The sequence below is a fragment of the Rhinolophus sinicus genome, linkage group LG04 (assembly GCF_036562045.2).
Source record: "Rhinolophus sinicus isolate RSC01 linkage group LG04, ASM3656204v1, whole genome shotgun sequence".
NCBI classification, from domain to species: Eukaryota; Metazoa; Chordata; class Mammalia; order Chiroptera; family Rhinolophidae; genus Rhinolophus; species Rhinolophus sinicus.
The window spans coordinates 60,921,318-60,939,864 of NC_133754.1; the positions used below are offsets into that span (position 1 = coordinate 60,921,318).

The following is an 18,547-nucleotide window of genomic DNA, read 5'->3' on the forward strand; positions in this document are numbered from 1 at the left end:
TTTATTGGGGAACAGTGTGCACTTCCAGGACTTTTCTCCAAGTCAAGTTGTTGTCCTTTCAATCTTAGTTGTGGAGGGTTCTGTTCAGCTTCAAGTTGTTGTTCTTTCAGTCTTAGTTGTGGAGGGCGCAGCTCAGTTCCAGGTCCAGTTGCCGTTGCTAGTTGCAGGGGGCACAGCCCACCATCCCTTGCGGGAGTCGAACCGACAACCTTGTGGTTGAGAGGACGCACTCCAACCAACTGAGCCATCCGGGAGGCAGCTCAGCTCAAGGTGCCGTGTTCAACCTTAGTTGCAGGGGGCAGAGCCCACCATCCCTTGCAGGACTCGAGGAGTTGAACTGGCAACCTTGTGGTTGAGAGCCCACTGGCCCATGTGGGAATCGAACTGGCAGCCTTCGGAGTTAGGGGCATGGAGCTCTAAACGCCTGAGCCACTGGGCCGGCCCCTTGGTTTTTTTTTAATAAAGATTTTATTGGGGAAGGGGGACTTTATTGGGGAACAGTGTATACTTCCAGGACTTTTTCCAAGTCAAGTTGTTGTCCTTTCAATCTTAATTGTGGAGGGTGCAGCTCAGCTACAGGTCCAGTTGCCGTTGTTAGTTGCAGGGGGAACAGCCCACCACCGACTTGTGGAAGTCGAGGAATTGAACCGGCAGCCTTGTGGTTGAGAGCCCATTGGCCCATGTGGGAATCCAACCGGCAGCCTTTGGAGTTAGGAGCACGGAGCTCCAACCACCTGAGCCATCGGGCCAGCCTTCGTGTTGTTTTTTAGAAAGATAACTAACTGGTGGCCATGGAGTTTGAGAATGGACCACAGGAGGTGGAGGCCTGAGATAGGTCACTCCTGAGTTAAACTCTAGGCCTTCACTGTCTAGCAAGGTAGCCACTGGCCACACATGCCTGTGAAGCACTTGAAATACGGCTAGTCCATATTCATAAGTTTAAAATCACACTAGATTTCAAAGATTCAGTGTGAAAAAGTAATGTAAAATATCTTAATAATTTGTTTTATATTAGTTACATATTGAAATAATATTTTGAATATATTGGATGAAATGAAATCTATTATTAAAATTAATTTCACCTGTTTCTTTTTACTTTTTTAGTGGGACTATAAGAAATATATATATATATATATATATATATATATATATATATATATATATATATATATATAATTTCTATTGGATAGCCCTGCTGTAAGATGAGGTGGTATGAAAGCAATCTTAAAGTTTTTCTCAGAAACTTCCTCCCAAAAAGCTATGGAATCATCAAATTTTAGATATAGCCAGGTACCTTATAAATCATCCAGAACCATATTCACCTCCATCTTATTGAAAAATAAACAAAAACAAAAAATCCTGAGGATCAGAGTTTTATCCAAGAACACACAGCAGTGAAATGCTCGAGGCAGGACTGGAACCCAGTCTCACTCCCTTCCAGGCCAACCCTTTTCTCATCACACTAGAAAACAAAGCGCCCATTCTCCCCCCTTGGGAGGAACTGTCCTAAAAGGGGGTTTCGTCTGGTGCCTCATTAGACTTGCGTGTTTGGTTAGCTGAGAAGGGAAGGGGCTTGCGATGACCTCTGCTCATAGGGCTGTGGAGGGCTGATGAGGGAAGTCTAAGTGCTTTAGAGGAGCCAGAGGGCTGAGGGCTGACTAGACCTGGGGACCCTCGTGGATATAGGAGAAGCACTGGCCTGGGCTGAGGGGTGTGGGTTTAGCCCCAGTGCTGCCACTAAATAGCTGTTCAGCCTTGGACAAGTCCCTTCCCCTTTATAGGTCTGTTTCATTATCTGTCAGAGAGGGGGGATGGGGGGTGGCTTTTAAGATCTCTGAGAACCCTCAGCAGTGACATTTTTTCTCTTTGACAAACTCACTGCTGAATTCTGTTTCCTGTCCAGCCATTTCACCTTTGATGGTTTCTACCTCTTTATAGAGAAGGGACTCATTCATATCAAGTTTTATAATCAAGTATCAATTTCTATAGGGCATGATGAGAGTTGTCTTTTAAAAAGATAGCTGGTGGCACCAGTGGCATGTATTTACTCATTCTCACTCTTGACAGCCCTTACCTTAGAGAGGCTATTGATAATACATCTGGGTGCTCAGCTGCCCAAAGCCAAGCATGTTTATTTCTGTCTTCCCTTCGAAGGTCTTTTAAATCTATTAGCTTATGACTGTTTTGGCACTTCTAGCTGGAGGTCAAAATAAAGCAGAATGTGGCAAGTGATGTTTTCGAGAAGAAAGATAAGGAGTGGGACACAGTGGAGAACACTTTCCATCCCATCTTGCTCTACTTGACCTCTAGGAAGGGAGGGACAAGGGACTGATTTTAAGTAGAATTTTTCTGGATAGCCAACCAGGCACATAGGCCTTCTGGTATGAAATGCTTTGTGAAGTTAACAAAAAATATCAATGGAAACAAAGAACAGCCCTAAGCAGGCCCTGGCCCTTCCCTAGGGTTTGTCTCAACACAGATCTGTTGAACTGGAGCAGTGGGAAGAAGTGCCAAGAGAGGGTCCCCAGGAGTGGCTGCCTGGGGAGGGAGCAGCAGGAGCTGTAAGAGTGAGAGATGCTTCCGGATTCACTGAGTCATAGTGCAGTAGAGACTGACTTCCAAAGCCCCTTAGGCTAGGGAGGGGTTATTAGGGAGTAGGGGAAGTAGTGCCAGAGAAGGGACCTGGCATGTTTGTTTTACTAATGATCCTTTCCTAACGTTATTTGATGCTGAAAATGTTCCCCCTTCAACATTGGGAGTCCTTCACATTAGCTAGCATGTCCTGTCACCATGCCCCAGGGGACTTTGGAGGTTCCTGTACTTTCTTGTATGGTAAGGGATCCTGGGCTCTTCTTCTATACTTCCTGCCCTGCATACGATTCAGCCTTTCTTCTGGAGCTCTGTTTCCATTGCAGATGGATTTGCAGTATCCCTGCATGCAGTCGTGCTCTCTTTCACTGACAGGCACACAGGCCCGGTCTTTCTGGTAGGAAATGCTTTTTGAGGTTAATCGATATGATTGGAATGAAGACTAGCCCTGAGCAAGCCTGGAGGGGCCTGGTGGGCTTGGTGAGTGGCCTCGTGGGCCTTGTCCATCCTCATCCTGGTTAACATGTTTGTCTTCTCTCTCTCTCCCCCCCCCCCCATTTTGTCTTTCTGCTTAGCCCTGCTTGCAAACCCGAGCTGTCGCTGAGGAACACCTCCATGCTGTGCCTTTTGGCTCCCAATATTCAGCCCCTTGGTGCTCACCAGTGGTGACGCCCTGACTCTCAGTTCTGCTTTGCTTCCCATAAACTCAGTGACAAGGCTATTTCTCACAGTAAGAGCTCTTTCTTTTCATCCATAGTGTTATTCTCTAGTCAATGGAGAATCTGCCTATTTTTTTTAAATTTTATTTTAAAATGATTTAATCTTGATCTGGGGCACAAAGTATAGGAAGCCCTTATCATACATAGGAGTCTCTAAAGATGATAGGGCCATAGCGACAGGACACACAAGCTAACATGCAGGATTCCCAATGGTGGATTCAACGTTTTAATATGGTTCCTGGGTTCAAGGGTTTGTAAAAAATTTTAGTGGCTTAGAGCAGTGTCTGCAATATTTACCTAGACCTCAAGAGCATGTTCTTAGGCTTAATTCCTCATGAATCCTCTTCTTCCCATTGTGGGAACAAGACAATGGTGCTGGAGAGTGGATGGAGTGCCCACAAGGTGATTTACCTGGGGTTGCCCTTCCGTGAATGGCCCTGGATGCATCCACCTAAGATGTGGCTGGCCACTCATGCTTAGAAGGTATTGTGTGTTGGCCGGGAGAGTGACACAGCAAAGAGAGCTTTTGGTGGCGATTGAAAAACAGTGGCACTGTGGTCACCAGGGACCAGCAGGAGACCAGCTACTTGGACCTAACCAGCCTCCCTGGATGGTCAGTCAGGGTCATTCAAATTGGATAATTTGAGGAGGTTTGCTAAAGGGATAATTTACAATGATGTGGGAAGGACGTAGGGAAACAGTGGTACCTGGAGCAGAGACCGGCATGAAGAATAAAAGGGGAAGGGTTGTTACTGGACTCCAGAGAGAGAGAGAGAGAGAGAGAGAGAGAGAGAGAGGTGTGGAAACGCACGTACGGAGTTGTCACCTCTAGTCCTGGTCTGCACAGGGAGGAAGCCAGGAAATAGAAACTCACTCCTCGCTGGACTTCTGCCCTCTGCTCTCCCGCCTAGCTCCCTGGTGGTTTAATCCAGCTAGAGGACAAAGGACAAGGCATCCCATTGATGCTGCCCTATAGGCCAACTTCCTGGGGCACAGAAGAGGGCGGAAAAGGGTGGAGAGTGAATCTAAAGGCGCAATAGAAGATTCCAGCACAGTGGCATAGAGGAAAAACAGGATGGGGTGGGGGTGTGAAACAGTCCAGAACAAATCCTGGTCCTGAGCAGATCTGCACACGTTCTCACAACACGTTCTTCTTGCTTTGGGGTGAGGGCTGTGACCCATGTCCACAATTTCTTTATGCACAAGGTGAGGAGTCAAGTCAAGGTCGTCAGTCCCCAAATGTTCTCCCCCCCCCCAAAGTTGATGCCTGAAATTCTCCCATTTCAGTTTTTTTTTTTTTTTTTTGAGCTAAAAGGTTTGGCTAATTGTAAACTGTCCTTGGCATTCATGACCTACAAGTAAGAAAGAAAGAAAATGAGCACTTCCTGAGTCTCTCCTCTGTGCCTGCACCATGTGCAAGAGGTTTGATGGACACAATCACTTAAATCACACCACAACCTTGTAAGACAAGTATTATTAGCTGCATTTCACACACGAGGAAAATGAGGAGTGGGGGTGCAGGGCTAGCTTGCCAATTCTCAAAGCCCCAATTTAAATATTTTTATAACCTGCTTAGTCCAAAGTCCATACATTTCATCACCCCAGTTATTCCCAAACTTCGGGGTGCTTCGCCCAGGAGCTTGTGAAATAGGTGGGATCTTTATCTGAGAGCAGGTTTTAATGAGAAGAGAGGGAGAAAGTCATCCCAAAGAAGAGAAAAGGATACAGTGAAGGCAAGGATGGTATCTTAGTCTGCTTGGTCTGCTGTAACAAAATCCCACAGACTGGTGGCTTATACAACAGACATTGATTTCTCGGTTCTGGAGGCTGGGAAGTCCAAGATCAAATGGTGGTGGATTTGGTTCCTGGTGAGAACCTAGGTTGCAGAGGTTAATTCTCGTGGTGTCCTCACACGGTGGAAAAAGAGGGCTCTGCTCTCTCTTCTTATAAGGACACCAATCCTATCATGGGGCTCTACCCTCATGACCTCATCTAAACCTAATTACCTCCCAAAGGCCCCACCTCCAAATACCATCTTATTGGGGATTACCATCACATGTGAATTTGGGGGCAGATACAAACATTCAGTCCATAGCAGATAGGAACCTTGGAGACTTTTGTCTAGGGTGGGTCCATCCTTCTCTTTTGGGTGGTGACAGTGCCCTCTCCCAAGCCCCCAAGAAGGACTTCGATGTAATTAATTGCCTTCTCTTTCCCTTCCCCTGACTCCAATTGAACCCCAACATTCAGTTTTCTAGCCTCACTGGCTCTCACAGAATGCAATGCTCTCAGTAGTGTCGTATTTGAATTCAAAGCTGATGTATAGTGTTAATTCCATGGGTTTTGTAGACAAAACGTCCTGGGTTCAAAATCCACTTATGATATGTGCCAATCACTCTGAAATTCAATTTTGTCACTTGTAAAATGGAGGTAATGCGATTTACTTATGTAAAACTTATAGCACAATGTTTGGGACCATGGTGCATTTATAGTGAATATAAAGTACTGTGTCGAAGCCTGCCTCCTGATTCCCAGAGCTGGGCTTCTGCCTGTGACTCTCCATTTCCTTTATTTAAGACGCAAAATGTTACATTTATTACGTGTTCCAGCGTGCTGGGGACCTTGCACTGCTCATAGATAGACTGCAATACTAACCCCTGGGTCAGAGGGTTGGCTTTTACACATGAGAAAACATACGAACAAATAAAAAGGATAGAAAGACATGGGGTTGTGTTGGGAGGGGTGGCTGGGGTTTACTCTCTCAAGCCACCCTAGAGCGTGGGAAGTGGTAGTGGAACCCAAAGTTTCTCCCATGGTGGGGCAAGAGTGATTTACCCTCGTTGGTGCCCAGCCTGTTAGCTACTGGGCTGGAGCGCCCTCTAGTGGTCTTCCCGCTGAGCCTATAGGTTTTGCCCCGTAAATTTTTGTTTTTAATAAAACCAGTTCTTTTGACAGTCCTTCTGTCCTTTCGTTCACTCAACAAAGTTTTACTGAAAATGTTCCTTGCCAAGGGGATATTCTAGGCACTGGGAAAATAGCAGTGAACAAAACAAACCGAATCCTTGTAATGTTTTTTTCTCTGAACTAACTTGATACCTGGTTATGTAGTAACTTGCATCTGAATCCCTGAAGCATATTACTTGCTCCTTCTTTTGTATTGCCAAAAATGAAAAATTTAAAACTAGTATGCTGACAGCCCAACTAAAACAAAACCAGAGCATTGTGTAATATTGGTAAAAATTTGAGAAGTGAGGTTTTCAATTCAATTTTAAGTGACTTGCCATTGTGTCTTAGTGCTTCTTTCCTCTGTTGTAGATTGTGCTTCTGATTTTCATCTGCTTTTTAGGTTTGTTCATGAGTGCATTTACCACTTCCAGGGGTTCCCCTAGTTCTGTGCTGTCCATTACAGTAGCCACTAAATGCATATCACTATTTACATTTAAATTAATTCAATTAAATAAGATGAAAAATTTAGTTCCTTAGTTGCACTATTCACATTTCCAGGGCTCAGTACCTACATATGACTGGTCGCTATCTTGTTGGACAGCCAGAAGTTTCTACTGGACAAAAATGCAAGCAGTGGTGGGGATCCAGCTGTGGGAATGTTGCATTATATCAGCGTGGAGGGTAATCTACCCACTCCTTTCTTTTGCCTTCTTACCTGCAATTTAGAAAATGGCCTTCAGCTGGGACCATAAGGAAAACAGTGGCTGTGTGAGCTGGAAGACTTAACCACACTGTTTGCTGACTCCATTGGGAGAGGTGCCCACCGTTTCTGTTCCCCTTTGGCACAGATGCTCATCCAAGTGTTTCTCAGACCAACAGAGGGCGCTGGTTCCTGTGGTTGGTTGTTTCTTACTTGGGAGATTTTGGTTGCCAAAGAGCTTTTGGTTTGCCATTTTTACTTTGCCTCTCTGCCTCTTCTTCCTGGGTTGCCAACGCTTCTCCCCTTTGCCCCTTCTAGTGCTAACTTTACACTAGAAGAGACTTGGGGGACCTTCTTATTGGTGGCTTATACACAGGGAAGCATTTATTTCCTCCTATGAGAGAGCAAGTGGGCAATGAATGTGAGGGTGTCTGAAAAGTTGAAAGTCTTCACTCCTTGAGCCATTACCATCTTTTTTGCTTCAGCAGCAACGAAAGCTGGACTGAGCATCCTGAACCACAGGCTCTTTCCGTTTCTGCTGCTAACTAGCTCTGTGACTTTGGGAAAGTCATTTCTCTCACCCTGAGGTCTCAGATTCTTCACACGTGGTGATGGATGTAGGACTTGATGATTTCCAATGTCTTCTACGCAATTCTAGATTCAATAACTTGGCCAAAGTCTTTAAAGATTTTGTGACTTCTGTGGACAAAGAGGTTGAGATCAAGATAAAACAGATTCTCTTCCCAAAGAGAAATCGTCAGTTTCAGACAGTTTTGCTGGAGAATTCTTTCAAACACTTAAAGAAGAATGAACACCAATTTATACAACCTCTTCCAGAAAACAGAGAGTACTTCCCAACTCATTTTATAAGGCCATATTATCTTGATACCCAAACCAGACAAAGACAATACTAAAAAAACCAAAACTATATACCAATATCTCTCATGAACTTAGATGCAAAATCCTCAATGAAGTATTAGCAAATTAAATCCGTAATTCTAAATATAATAGAAAAAGAATTACGTACCATGACTAAGTAGGATTTATTCTAGATAGTCTGACTCAATATACAAAAGCCTATCGTATCAAGTGGTCAATAAAGTGTAGATATTTTCAAAAGTTCACCATATCAATGGGCTAAGAATAAAAATCATAAGCTGGTACAGAAAGAGCATTTGGCAAAATCCAACATCCATTTATGACAAAAACTTTTAGCAAGTTTTGCCTTCTGTGAACTCTCATTTTAATAGGAGAAAGGAGAGATATGGAATCTGCTCCAAAATTAGATTAGGAAGCAGGATTAAAATTGGAACTGCCTAGAACAAGTCACGCACAAAGGAGAAATCAAGAATTTTAGTGATTCTTTCTTTCTAGATATTCTGTTGGGGTCTTTTCCAAATTTGTCTGTTCCCTTCTAAAACTGTCCTATTTTTTTCATTCCATGCTCTGTTCTGTTATCTGTTTAGTAACTTTACACTTGCTTGCTTTTTTGTAGTGTCTTTCAGATTATTCTGTTATTTCTAATTCTTTGGATGCTGATTCACCTATGTCAACTTAGCCTTCTTCACATGGTTCATTTCTTCTTGTGATTTCCAAGTTTTTATTATGTCCTCATCTTTAGCTAGGACTGTTTTATTTTCAATGAGAATGTTTTAGAAATAAAGCCATTTTGCATTTCCTTTTGCTGTGGCTCTAGGGTTGAACAAAGCCTGGATAAACTGTTATGTTGATTTCTTGGCCTAGAATTCTTATATCATGGGAGAGGTAGTGGAAATTTAGATCCACACAGCATAGACCTGGGTTGGTAGTTTCTTACAGAAGACTTCGTTTTCCCCCCTATTTCTCTAGACTGGAGGGAAGAAGTTTTTTGAATTTCTTTTGGGCAGCTTTACACAAGGGTCTCAGTTCCGACCTGGACAAGCCCAGCCCTCATCCCCTCCCTGACTGCCACATCAGGCTCATGTGACAGCTTTCTCTGGCTGAGTTCCCTCTTTATTTCTAAAACATGAGGATTTCCCTTCCTTTTTTTTTTTTTAAAACCTTGGTGTGTGTGTGTGTGTGTGTGTGTGTGTGTGTGTGTGTGTGTGTGTGTGTGTGTGTAGAGAGAGAGAGAGAGAGAATGTTATGGTTTATCCACATTTATATATTTGTAAGATCAGGGTACTTGTTCCCATTAGCCTAGTCCTACATGTTGTAGGAACCTCCTGTCCTCTGAGGAATTTATTTAACAAAATAACTTCCAGGATATCCATAATATATCTTGGGGCAAATATAAAATTATCCCAGGATTTTTAATGAGCATGATATTGTACTTATTCAAGTAATAAAGAGTTTTTGGTTTTGTCAAACTAGAACATTCTATTATACCACCATGCTGATTAATTATGGTGAGTCTTTCATCACCTCAAGCTTGACATTTCTTGTTGCAAAGAGGTAGGGTTATCTTTGGTTTGAAGATTTTTCACTTGTGTTCTTCTTTCTCCAGGTAACATTTTTTTTCTCTCTTCAGGGATGTAACTTATTCCTCTAATCATAAACTTCATATATACACACCTTTGCCTCCTCATCTATCAGCAAATAGTTCAAAACTCAAAACTTCCTTTAAGTTTCCCCGGATTAGCTCCTCTATGTAACTCGCCTCTCTGCATTTACCCTACTTGAATTGCATCAAATTATTTTGCCTTCATTAACATGCGAGCTGGTGAGTATTCTTATTTTTTAGACATGTTTTCAATAATCTATAATAACGTGGGGCTTAGTGAGGGCATTATTATATCTTCTACTTTTTTGCGTATCTCAGCAGGCCCAGAAAGGTGTTCAGTATCCAGTGGGTATTTCGTTATTTTGTATATGGAACAGACTGAGATGAATATCCTTGTCCTACTCTTCTCAGGACCTCCTGGGTCCTCCCAGGCATCCTGTCTCCAGAGAGCATCAGCAACTCAGCATCCCAGTTTGAGACCTCAGGGGCTTTGTCTCTTCCCAGCACCAGCTGCTGAGCCCGTTACCCAGAGCTGGACAGGAAGAGCCCAAGGCTTCTTGAATAGTGATGACATCAGGATAGCCCTCCCTCCCCCAGCCAAGCTCTGCGTTGGAGCCAGTGAGATGACCAGGGCCCCATCCTGCTGGCATTTCCTGTTGCAGTACTCAGTGGCTCATTAAAGTGGGGGGCACAGCTCACAACTCTATCTAACACTCCCTTTCTACTCTCAGGCCTCCTCCTTCACCCTTGGGGGAACTGAGGGAACAGAGAGAAGGGATGGTCCCTGGAGAAAACTTTTCTAGTAGGGCAGAGGCTGGACGCAGTTGTCTGCTAGCATGAAATTTGGGAAGGCGTGAGGAAAGGCAGTGGGGCTGTCAGGAGGGACATTTCTGTTTCTTGCCCTCTTTTTTTTCTTTTTAATGTACTTAAGACAAGCGGGGGAGGGGGGAAGGGTGCAAACAGGATGGAGGGGTTTGGAAGCAAGCCAAAAACCTGCACCTATCCATTAGACTTGCTGAATTCCTCAGGTTGCACTCATTCTAGTCTGTTTGCAATAGCAAAGGGCAGAGGTGGAGCATTGCTGGCTGCCTCAAAGACTCCAGGTGGACTGTTTAGACCCAGACCTTTCAAAGGTTTTGGTTGCAATGGCTCTAAGGAACTTGGGCAAATTTGACTCATTACACAGAACCCAGAGACTCTTCAGGAGGCCCCCAACTGACCTGGATTTCTCTGGAAGGGATGGCCAACCTCAGACAGGTCTCCCACTGGTCTACAATGAGTTTAGCATATAAACACTAACATAGCTATAAAAGGTTTAACATTCTGTACACAGCCCTGATTCAATTAGCAGGTTAGTCTCATGGGTTCAGGTCAGTCTTGGGACCTCCAAACCTATGAGGATGTTTGGCCTCCAAGCCTATGAGGATGTTTGGCCACAAGTTCTGCCTCTGCCTCTACAGCTGTGGCGTGAAAGCAGCCCTAAGTTTGAATGTAGCTGTGTTCCAATCAAACTTTATTATGTAGGAACACTTAAATTTAAATTTCATTATTTTCATGTGTCATGAAATACTATCTTTTGATGTTTTTAAATTATTGTGGTAAGAACACATCATGAAATCCATCCTCTTAACAAATTTTAAGTGTATAGTACATTATTGTCAACTGTAGGTCTTTTGATTTAAAATATAAAAACTACGAGGTTGGACAATTAAGTTCATGAACTTGTTGCAATGCTGTTGTTAACCTTTTTTGATATCAGAGAGATTATTCATTAGGAATTTATACCAACTGGACAAACAGTTAACCAAGTTTACTATTTGGAAGTGCTGAAAAGACTGCGTGAAAAAGTTAGTCGACCTGAACTTTTTGCCAACAATTCATGGCTCTTGCATCACGACAATGCACCAGCTCACATGGCACTGTCTGTGAGGGAGTTTTTAGCCAGTAAACAAGTAACTGTATTGGAACACCCTCCCTACTCACCTGATCTGGCCCCCAATGACTTCTTTCTTTACCCAAAGTTAAAGGAAATATTGAAAGGAAGACATTTTGATGACATTCAGGACATCAAGGGTAATATGATGACAGCTCTGATGGCCATTCCAGAGAAAGAGTTCCAAAACTGCTTTGAAGGTTGGACTAGGCACTGGCGTCGGTGCATAGCTTCCCAAGGGGAGTACTGCAAAGGTGACCATAGTGATATTCAGCAATAACATATGTAGCACTTTTTCTAGGATGAATTCACGAACTTAATTGTCTGACCTTGTATACCACTATTTCTTTATCCATTCATCCATCAGTGGACACTTAGTTTGTTTCCATATCTTGACTATTGTAAATAGTGTTGCAATGAACATGAAGGTGCATGTATCTTTCTAGTTAGTGTTTTCATTTTCACTGTATATTATGGACCATTTCAAACACCCACAAAAATAGAGAGACTATTTCCCCTTCAAACTACCCATCACCCATCTTCCAGAATGGTCAATACATGGCCAATCTTGTTTCATTTATAATTTCTTGGATTGTCTCATATTTTTTATTCAGTTTTGTATGATGTTTTTATTGTGGTAAAACATGATAAAATTTACCATTTTAACCACTTTTAGATGTACAACTCAGTGGCATAAATTACATTCACAATGTTGTGCAATCATTACCATTATCTATTTCTAAAATGTTTTCATCACTCCAAATAGAAATTCTGTGTCCACGAAGCAATAACTCTCCCCCCTGCTCCCCTTAGCCCCTGGTAATTTCAAATCTACTTTCTATCTCAATGAATTGACCTATTCTGGGTATTTTATATAAATGGAAACATACCATATTTGTCATTTTGTATCTTGCTTCTTTCCTTAGCATACTGTTTTCAAGTTTCATCCATGTTGTAGCATGTATCAGAACTTTATTTCTTTTCAGGCTGAATAATATTACATTGTCTGTTTATACCACATTTTATTTATCTGTCGATGGACACTTGGGTTGTTTACACCTTTTGAACATTGTGAATAATGTTGCAATGAACATTAGCATACAAGTATCTCTTTGAATCCCTATTTGTCCCTGTTTTCAATTCTTTTTGGGTGCATACCTCGGAGTGGAATTACTGGGTCATATGGTAATTCTATGTTTAACTTTTTGAGGAATGGCCAAATTGTTTACCACAGTGGCTGCACCACTTTACATTTCTACCAGCAATTCACAAGAGCTCCAACTTCTTGACATCCTCTCCAGCACTTGTTTAAAAACTATAACCATCCTCGTAGGTTTGAAGTCATATCTTATTGTGGTTTTGATTTGCATTTCCCTAATGACTTATGATGTTGAGCATCTTTTCATGTTCTTACTGGATGTTTGTATATCTTCTTTGGAGAAATACCTATTCAAATCCTTTGTCCATTTTTAAATTGGGTTGTTTGCCTTTTTGTTGTTGAGTTGCAGGAGTTCTTTATATATTCTAGATCTTAAACCCTTATTAGATATATGATTTGCAAGTATTTTCTCCTATACTGAGGATTGTCATTTCACCCTCTTGATAGTGTTCTTTGATGCACAAAAGTTTTTCATTTTAATGAAGTGAAATGTTTATCTATCCAGTTTATCTATTTTTCCTTTTGATGCTGTGCATTTAGTGTCATATTTTAAAAAACTTGCAAAATCTAAGGTCATGAAGATTTGCCCTTATGTTTTCTTTTAAAAGTTTTGTAGTTTTACTTCTTAAACTTAGGTCCTTGTTCCATTTTCAGTTATTTTTTGTATATGGTGTGTCAAAGTTCAGAAATAGCAGAAGTAAAACCAAGGAATCACCAAAGTAGTAATTAGTAAAAGTTTATTGTGCACACACCAAAAAGACAGTTTTGTGAACTGGGAGCTCTCAAACCAAACATGGAATGAGGCTCAGAGGCATATTGTTACAAAGCAGCTTATATAGTGAGGAGGCAGAGATTGTTTATTCTTCACAGTGATTGGTTATAATATTAGAACTGTCTTAAAGGATAGCAAGTTGGTTAGTAGTTATCTCATATCAGTTTGGGGGAACAGTTTAAATTTCACTTATTATTCTCAGAGGCATAAGCAAGCAAGAAGTGATACAGGTCAAATCAATTTTGCTTGTTTTGCAAAATCAGCTACATTAAGCTTTGCTGTATGACTAAACTTGTTTGGTCTGCTTAGGAAATTTTCAAGTCTGGTCTCCATTAATGCTTGATTTTAACATGTTAAAGTAGACATACAATTTCATGCTTTTATGTGCAAATATCCATTTTCACCATCATTATTTGTTGAAGACTATTTGTTGAAGAGACTGTTCTTTCTCAAGAATGGTTGTGTCCCCTTCTTCTTCTTCTTTTTTTTTTAAATTTTATTGGGGAACAGTGAGTTTCTCCAGGGCCCATCAACTACAAGTAGTTGTCCTTCAATCTAGTTGTGGAGGGCGCAGCTCACTGGCCCATGTGGAAATCCAACTGGCAACCCTGTTGTTCAGAGCTCACACTCTAACCAACTGAACCATCCGGCCGCCCCAGATTGTTTCCCCTTCTTGACAATCAATGACCACGTGAGGGTTTATTTCTGGGATCTCAATTTTATTATATTAGACTATATATTAATCTTTAATCCAGTACCAGGCTGTTTTGATTATGGTTGCTTTGTAGTAGGTTTTGAAATTGAGAAGTATGAGTTCTCCAACTTTGTTCTTTTTCAAGGTTGTTTTGGCTATTTGTGGTCCCTTGAGATTTCATATAAATTTTAAGATGGGTTTTTGATCTTTTGATATAGATAGCAATGAATCTGTATATTGCTTTGGGTAGTATCATCATCTTAACAATATTGTCTTCCAATCCAGGAACATGGGATATTTTTCCATTTATTTAGGGCTTCCTTCATTTCTTTCAGCAATGTTTTACAGTTCTCACTGTACAAGTCTTCTGTCTCCTTGGTTAAATTTATTCCTAAATATTTTATTCTTTTTGATGCTATTGTAAGTGGAATTATTTTTCTCAATTTCCTTCTTGGATTGTTCAGTGGTGGTATATAAAAATACAACTGATTTTTTAATTTATCCTACAACTTTTCTGAATTTATTAGCTCTAACTTTTTTGGGGTGTGTGGATTCTTTAGGGTTTTCTATATATAAGATCATGCCACCCCGTGAATAGAGATAGTTTTACCTTTCCACTTTGGATGCTATTTATTTATTCACTTACTTACTTACTTATTGGCTAATTGCTCTTGCTAGGACTTCTAACAATATGTTGTATAGAAGTGGCAAAAGTGGGCATCCTTGTCTCATTCCTGAACTTAGGGGAAAAGTTTTCAGTCTTACACCACTGATTATGGCGTTTTTCAAATATGGTCTTTGTCATGCTGAGGACGTTCCCTTCTATTCTAGCTTGAGTGTTTTTATTATGAAAAATTGTTGGATTTTGTCGACATCAAACTTTTTCTACCTATTGTTTCTATGACATCAAACTATTTCTACCTTTTTCTATCTATTGAAATGATCATGTGTTTTTTTCCCCATTCATTCCATTAATGTCACATATCACATTGATTTCATATGTTGTGTTCCTAGGATAAATCTTACTTAACATGGTGTATAATCCTTTTAACATGCTGCTAAATTCAGTTTGCTAGTATTTTGTTGAGGATTTTTTGCACTAGATATATTCACAAGAAACATTGGTCTATAGTTTTCTTTTCCTGTAGTATTTTTATCTGGCTTAGAGTAATGCTGGCTTCGTAGGATAAATTAGGAAGTGTTTCTTTCTCTTCAGTTTTTGGAAGAATTTGAGAAAAATTGGGATTAATTCTTCTTTAAATATTTAGTAGAGTTTACCAGTGAAGCCATGTGGTTTTTTTTTTGTTTTTTGTTTTTCTTTGTTGGGAGGTTTTGCTTACTGGTTCAACTGTCTCACCTGTTACAGATCTATCCAGATTTTTCATTTCTTTTTGAGTCAGTTTTGGTACAAATTTGTGTTTCTAGGAATTTGACCATTTCATCTAAATTGTCCATTTTGTTGGCATGCAGTTGTTTATATTATTCTCTTATAATCCTTTTTATTTCTGTAAAGTTGATAGTAATGTCTCTTCTGTTATTTCTCATTTTAGTAATTTGAGTCTTCTGTTCTTTTTTCTTTTTCTTTTCTTTTTTTTCCTTTTTCTTAGTCAAGGTACCATGTACTTTTATTGCCTTACATTGGGAGGCATGTAAAATCTGGCTATCTCTCTTTTGATGATATTAATGTTGGTCAGTGGGGCTTGGGTGTTATCTGCCTGATCCATTCATTATAAAACTCTCAGCTTTCACTTAATGGTTTTTGCAGCTTTTGAGGATCATTGACTACATTCTTTATTTCATAGAGGGATGCTGATGTTTTAAAGAAGAACATATTTCAATGAACTCAGATATACAGAGACACAATGAAAGATGTATTTTCAATGTTCAGCTTTCTGGTTCTGAAGCTCAGTGTGGCAAAAAGTAAACACATCCAAAAGTCAAGAGCCTGGGAACCAGACACATCCTGTAAGATCTTAGATAAATCATGTCCCTCTTTAAGCTTCTATCTGCAAAAGTAGGACACTGAAAAAGATGACCTGTCAAAGAACCTCACAGCTCTGACTCTCTAGAGGTCTGTCTATTATTTTAACTTAACATGTAATCACAATTATGACCGGTCAGCCTAGCTTTCAGGACACTTAGCTCTTAGCAGGACACTTAGCTCTTAGTTCTTTCCCCTCATTTAAGCAAAATGTTCCTTGTTTCAAAGTTTCATTCAAGAATCCTGGTCCAATCTATTGCACTTCAGTGGTTATGCTCATCACATGAGACATCACCCCAGACAAGCTGCTCAAAGGGACCATCCCTCCCCTTTATCAAAGGGCTTGTTCCCCCAAACACTGCTCATACTTGGGCAGAGTAGAAAGATATTTCTCTCATTCTTCCCAAGAGCATCTATTGTCCTCACATGCTTTCCCCCTTGGGCAAATTCTTCTCAGGAAAGGGTTCATCCCAAAGTGTAATTGACCAGGACATTCCCTTTCAGAGGCCTTTTCTTTTCTTTTTTCTTTTTTTCCCCATTTTTTTCTTTTAGAAAAAACACAGGACTTTTATTCCCATCTCAGTGCACAGGTCTTCGCAGGACCGGGGAGCGAGTTCTGACGGTGGGAGGCGGCCCCTACTTGCCAGCGATGAGAGGGTCCCCTCACAGGCACATCTTAGACTTGTAGCAGTCCTTGTTGACTGGCTTGGACTTCTTGCCCTTGCACTCTTGGGGACCTCGGTCCACATCTCCTTCACATTCTCCAGCACTATGTTGCAGTGCCGGTCAAAGGCCTTCACACAGCCCAGGAGCTTCTTGTTGTTACGACAGTTGATGAGCACCTGGGTGTTGTTTTGACCGAGTGCGTGAGTACGGAGAGTGGGCCCGCACTAAACTCCTCCTCCGCCCGCTTCTGCAGCTGCTCCGGGGACATCTCACTCTGGGGCTTGTTGAGGAGGCTCATGGTGGTAGCGGCTGCGGTTTCGGTTTAGGATTACCCTGGTTTTGTCCCTGTTTCCTCTGCTTCACGCCTTTTCATTTTAATGAGAGATAAAACCTTGATAAAAAGCTTGCATGTTTAATGATGACGTTTTAAGGATAATTTTTTTTTCTTGGAGGAAGGCATCTTTCCATCTCCCTCAAATCACGTGCTACATCATCTTTACAACGGCACGCCTGACAACAGTTCTAACAGTTCTTGATCCATCGTTCTTGCTGGTGTGCTACAGCCTCTTGGAAGCTGCATGGGGAAAGACCCCCTTCAAATGTCTCCAGAGGGGGCTCCTCATGGTTCTCTTAGGTTGGTGAACCAGGTGAGAAAGTTACCCTTGGAGAAGGTGACTGTATATGAGGGTTCTAGAGGCAAGTGAATTGGGGAAAGAAGGTGTTTGTTGTTCAAGGAAGCTTGTGGTGGGATAGCTGGCCCTGGGAATGAGAAACCTTTTCAGGAGGAAGGTATTATCTTTTGTCAAATTTAAATGAGAAACGAGAACCAAAATGTAATGAGTATCATCAAGTCTGTAAGTCTGAATGTAACTAGCAGTGAATGAACGAAGTTAGGCATCTAAGATTGAGGCTATGAATGGTGAGTAAATATGCCAGTGGGCCCCTATTCCGACGTGCCTGACATATTAAACAAAGTAGGCAAGGAAGCTTAAAGAAGCCATACCAATCTGGAATCTCTACACTTTTGTTTATGCCAGTTCTACCATCTGGGGTGCCATATTTTTTTCCCTAATCATTTGTTAACACTCAACTCCAATTCCCATCTTCATGGAGTTTTTTTCTGATTATTCTCATCTGGAAGTGATTTTTTTTTTTTTTGTCTTCCTCAGAACCCAGCTATTACTGATGCTCATTTCTCTTCTTCTGCCTTTGTCGTTTGGCAGTTATTTTCCTGTGTTTACATCTTACCTTCTAGAGTGGAATTGTTTGAAGGTAACTATCATGCCTGATGCCTCTTGGTGTCTCCCAGAACCTGGCCCGGTACCCAGCACGTGGTTGTGTGCAATAAGTGCTGACTGATGAATGAGTAATTGATGCAATAGGGCAGGCGTTCTTTCTCAGCCATCCTCTTCCAAAAAAAAAAAAAAAAAGACTCACTGGAGGAATTTCCCTGGGACGCATGACAATGAACATAGAAAACTGGCTGGCTAGTGACTTGTTCCCTTTGAGCAAGCAGGGCTGGTGCTGGGTTTAATTTAGGCTAATCTGACTTTCATGCTTTAAAAGGACTTTCCCACGATGGATTTGGGACCTGAGGTTCTGTGCCATTAGCACCACTACTGAGAGATGAGCAGTGAGAGATGCAGTCAAGTGTGTCGGCCTCTGACCTGGTTCTGCTTCTGCACTGGGGTTGCAGCTTTTTGCAGCCTTGCGGTTTGGTGTTTCATGCTCAGCTCAACACATGGAGCACACTCATGTGGAGGACTAACTGTGGGCTTTGGTGTTGGGGTGTGGGCTTGCATCTCCGAGTGGGCGATCTTAGGCTGGGTGCACATGACAATGCATATGAATGTGATGACCTTCTTGGTGTATCCGAGCATGTGAGTTTCTGTCGATTGTGTATACG

At 41.5% G+C, this 18,547-nt stretch overlaps 1 pseudogene; it reads right to left on the reverse strand.

Moving 5' to 3' along the window:
- Positions 1-16,526: 16,526 nt before the first annotated feature.
- LOC109456096 (small nuclear ribonucleoprotein Sm D2) lies at positions 16,527-16,939 on the reverse strand (annotated as a pseudogene).
- Positions 16,940-18,547: the final 1,608 nt, after the last annotated feature.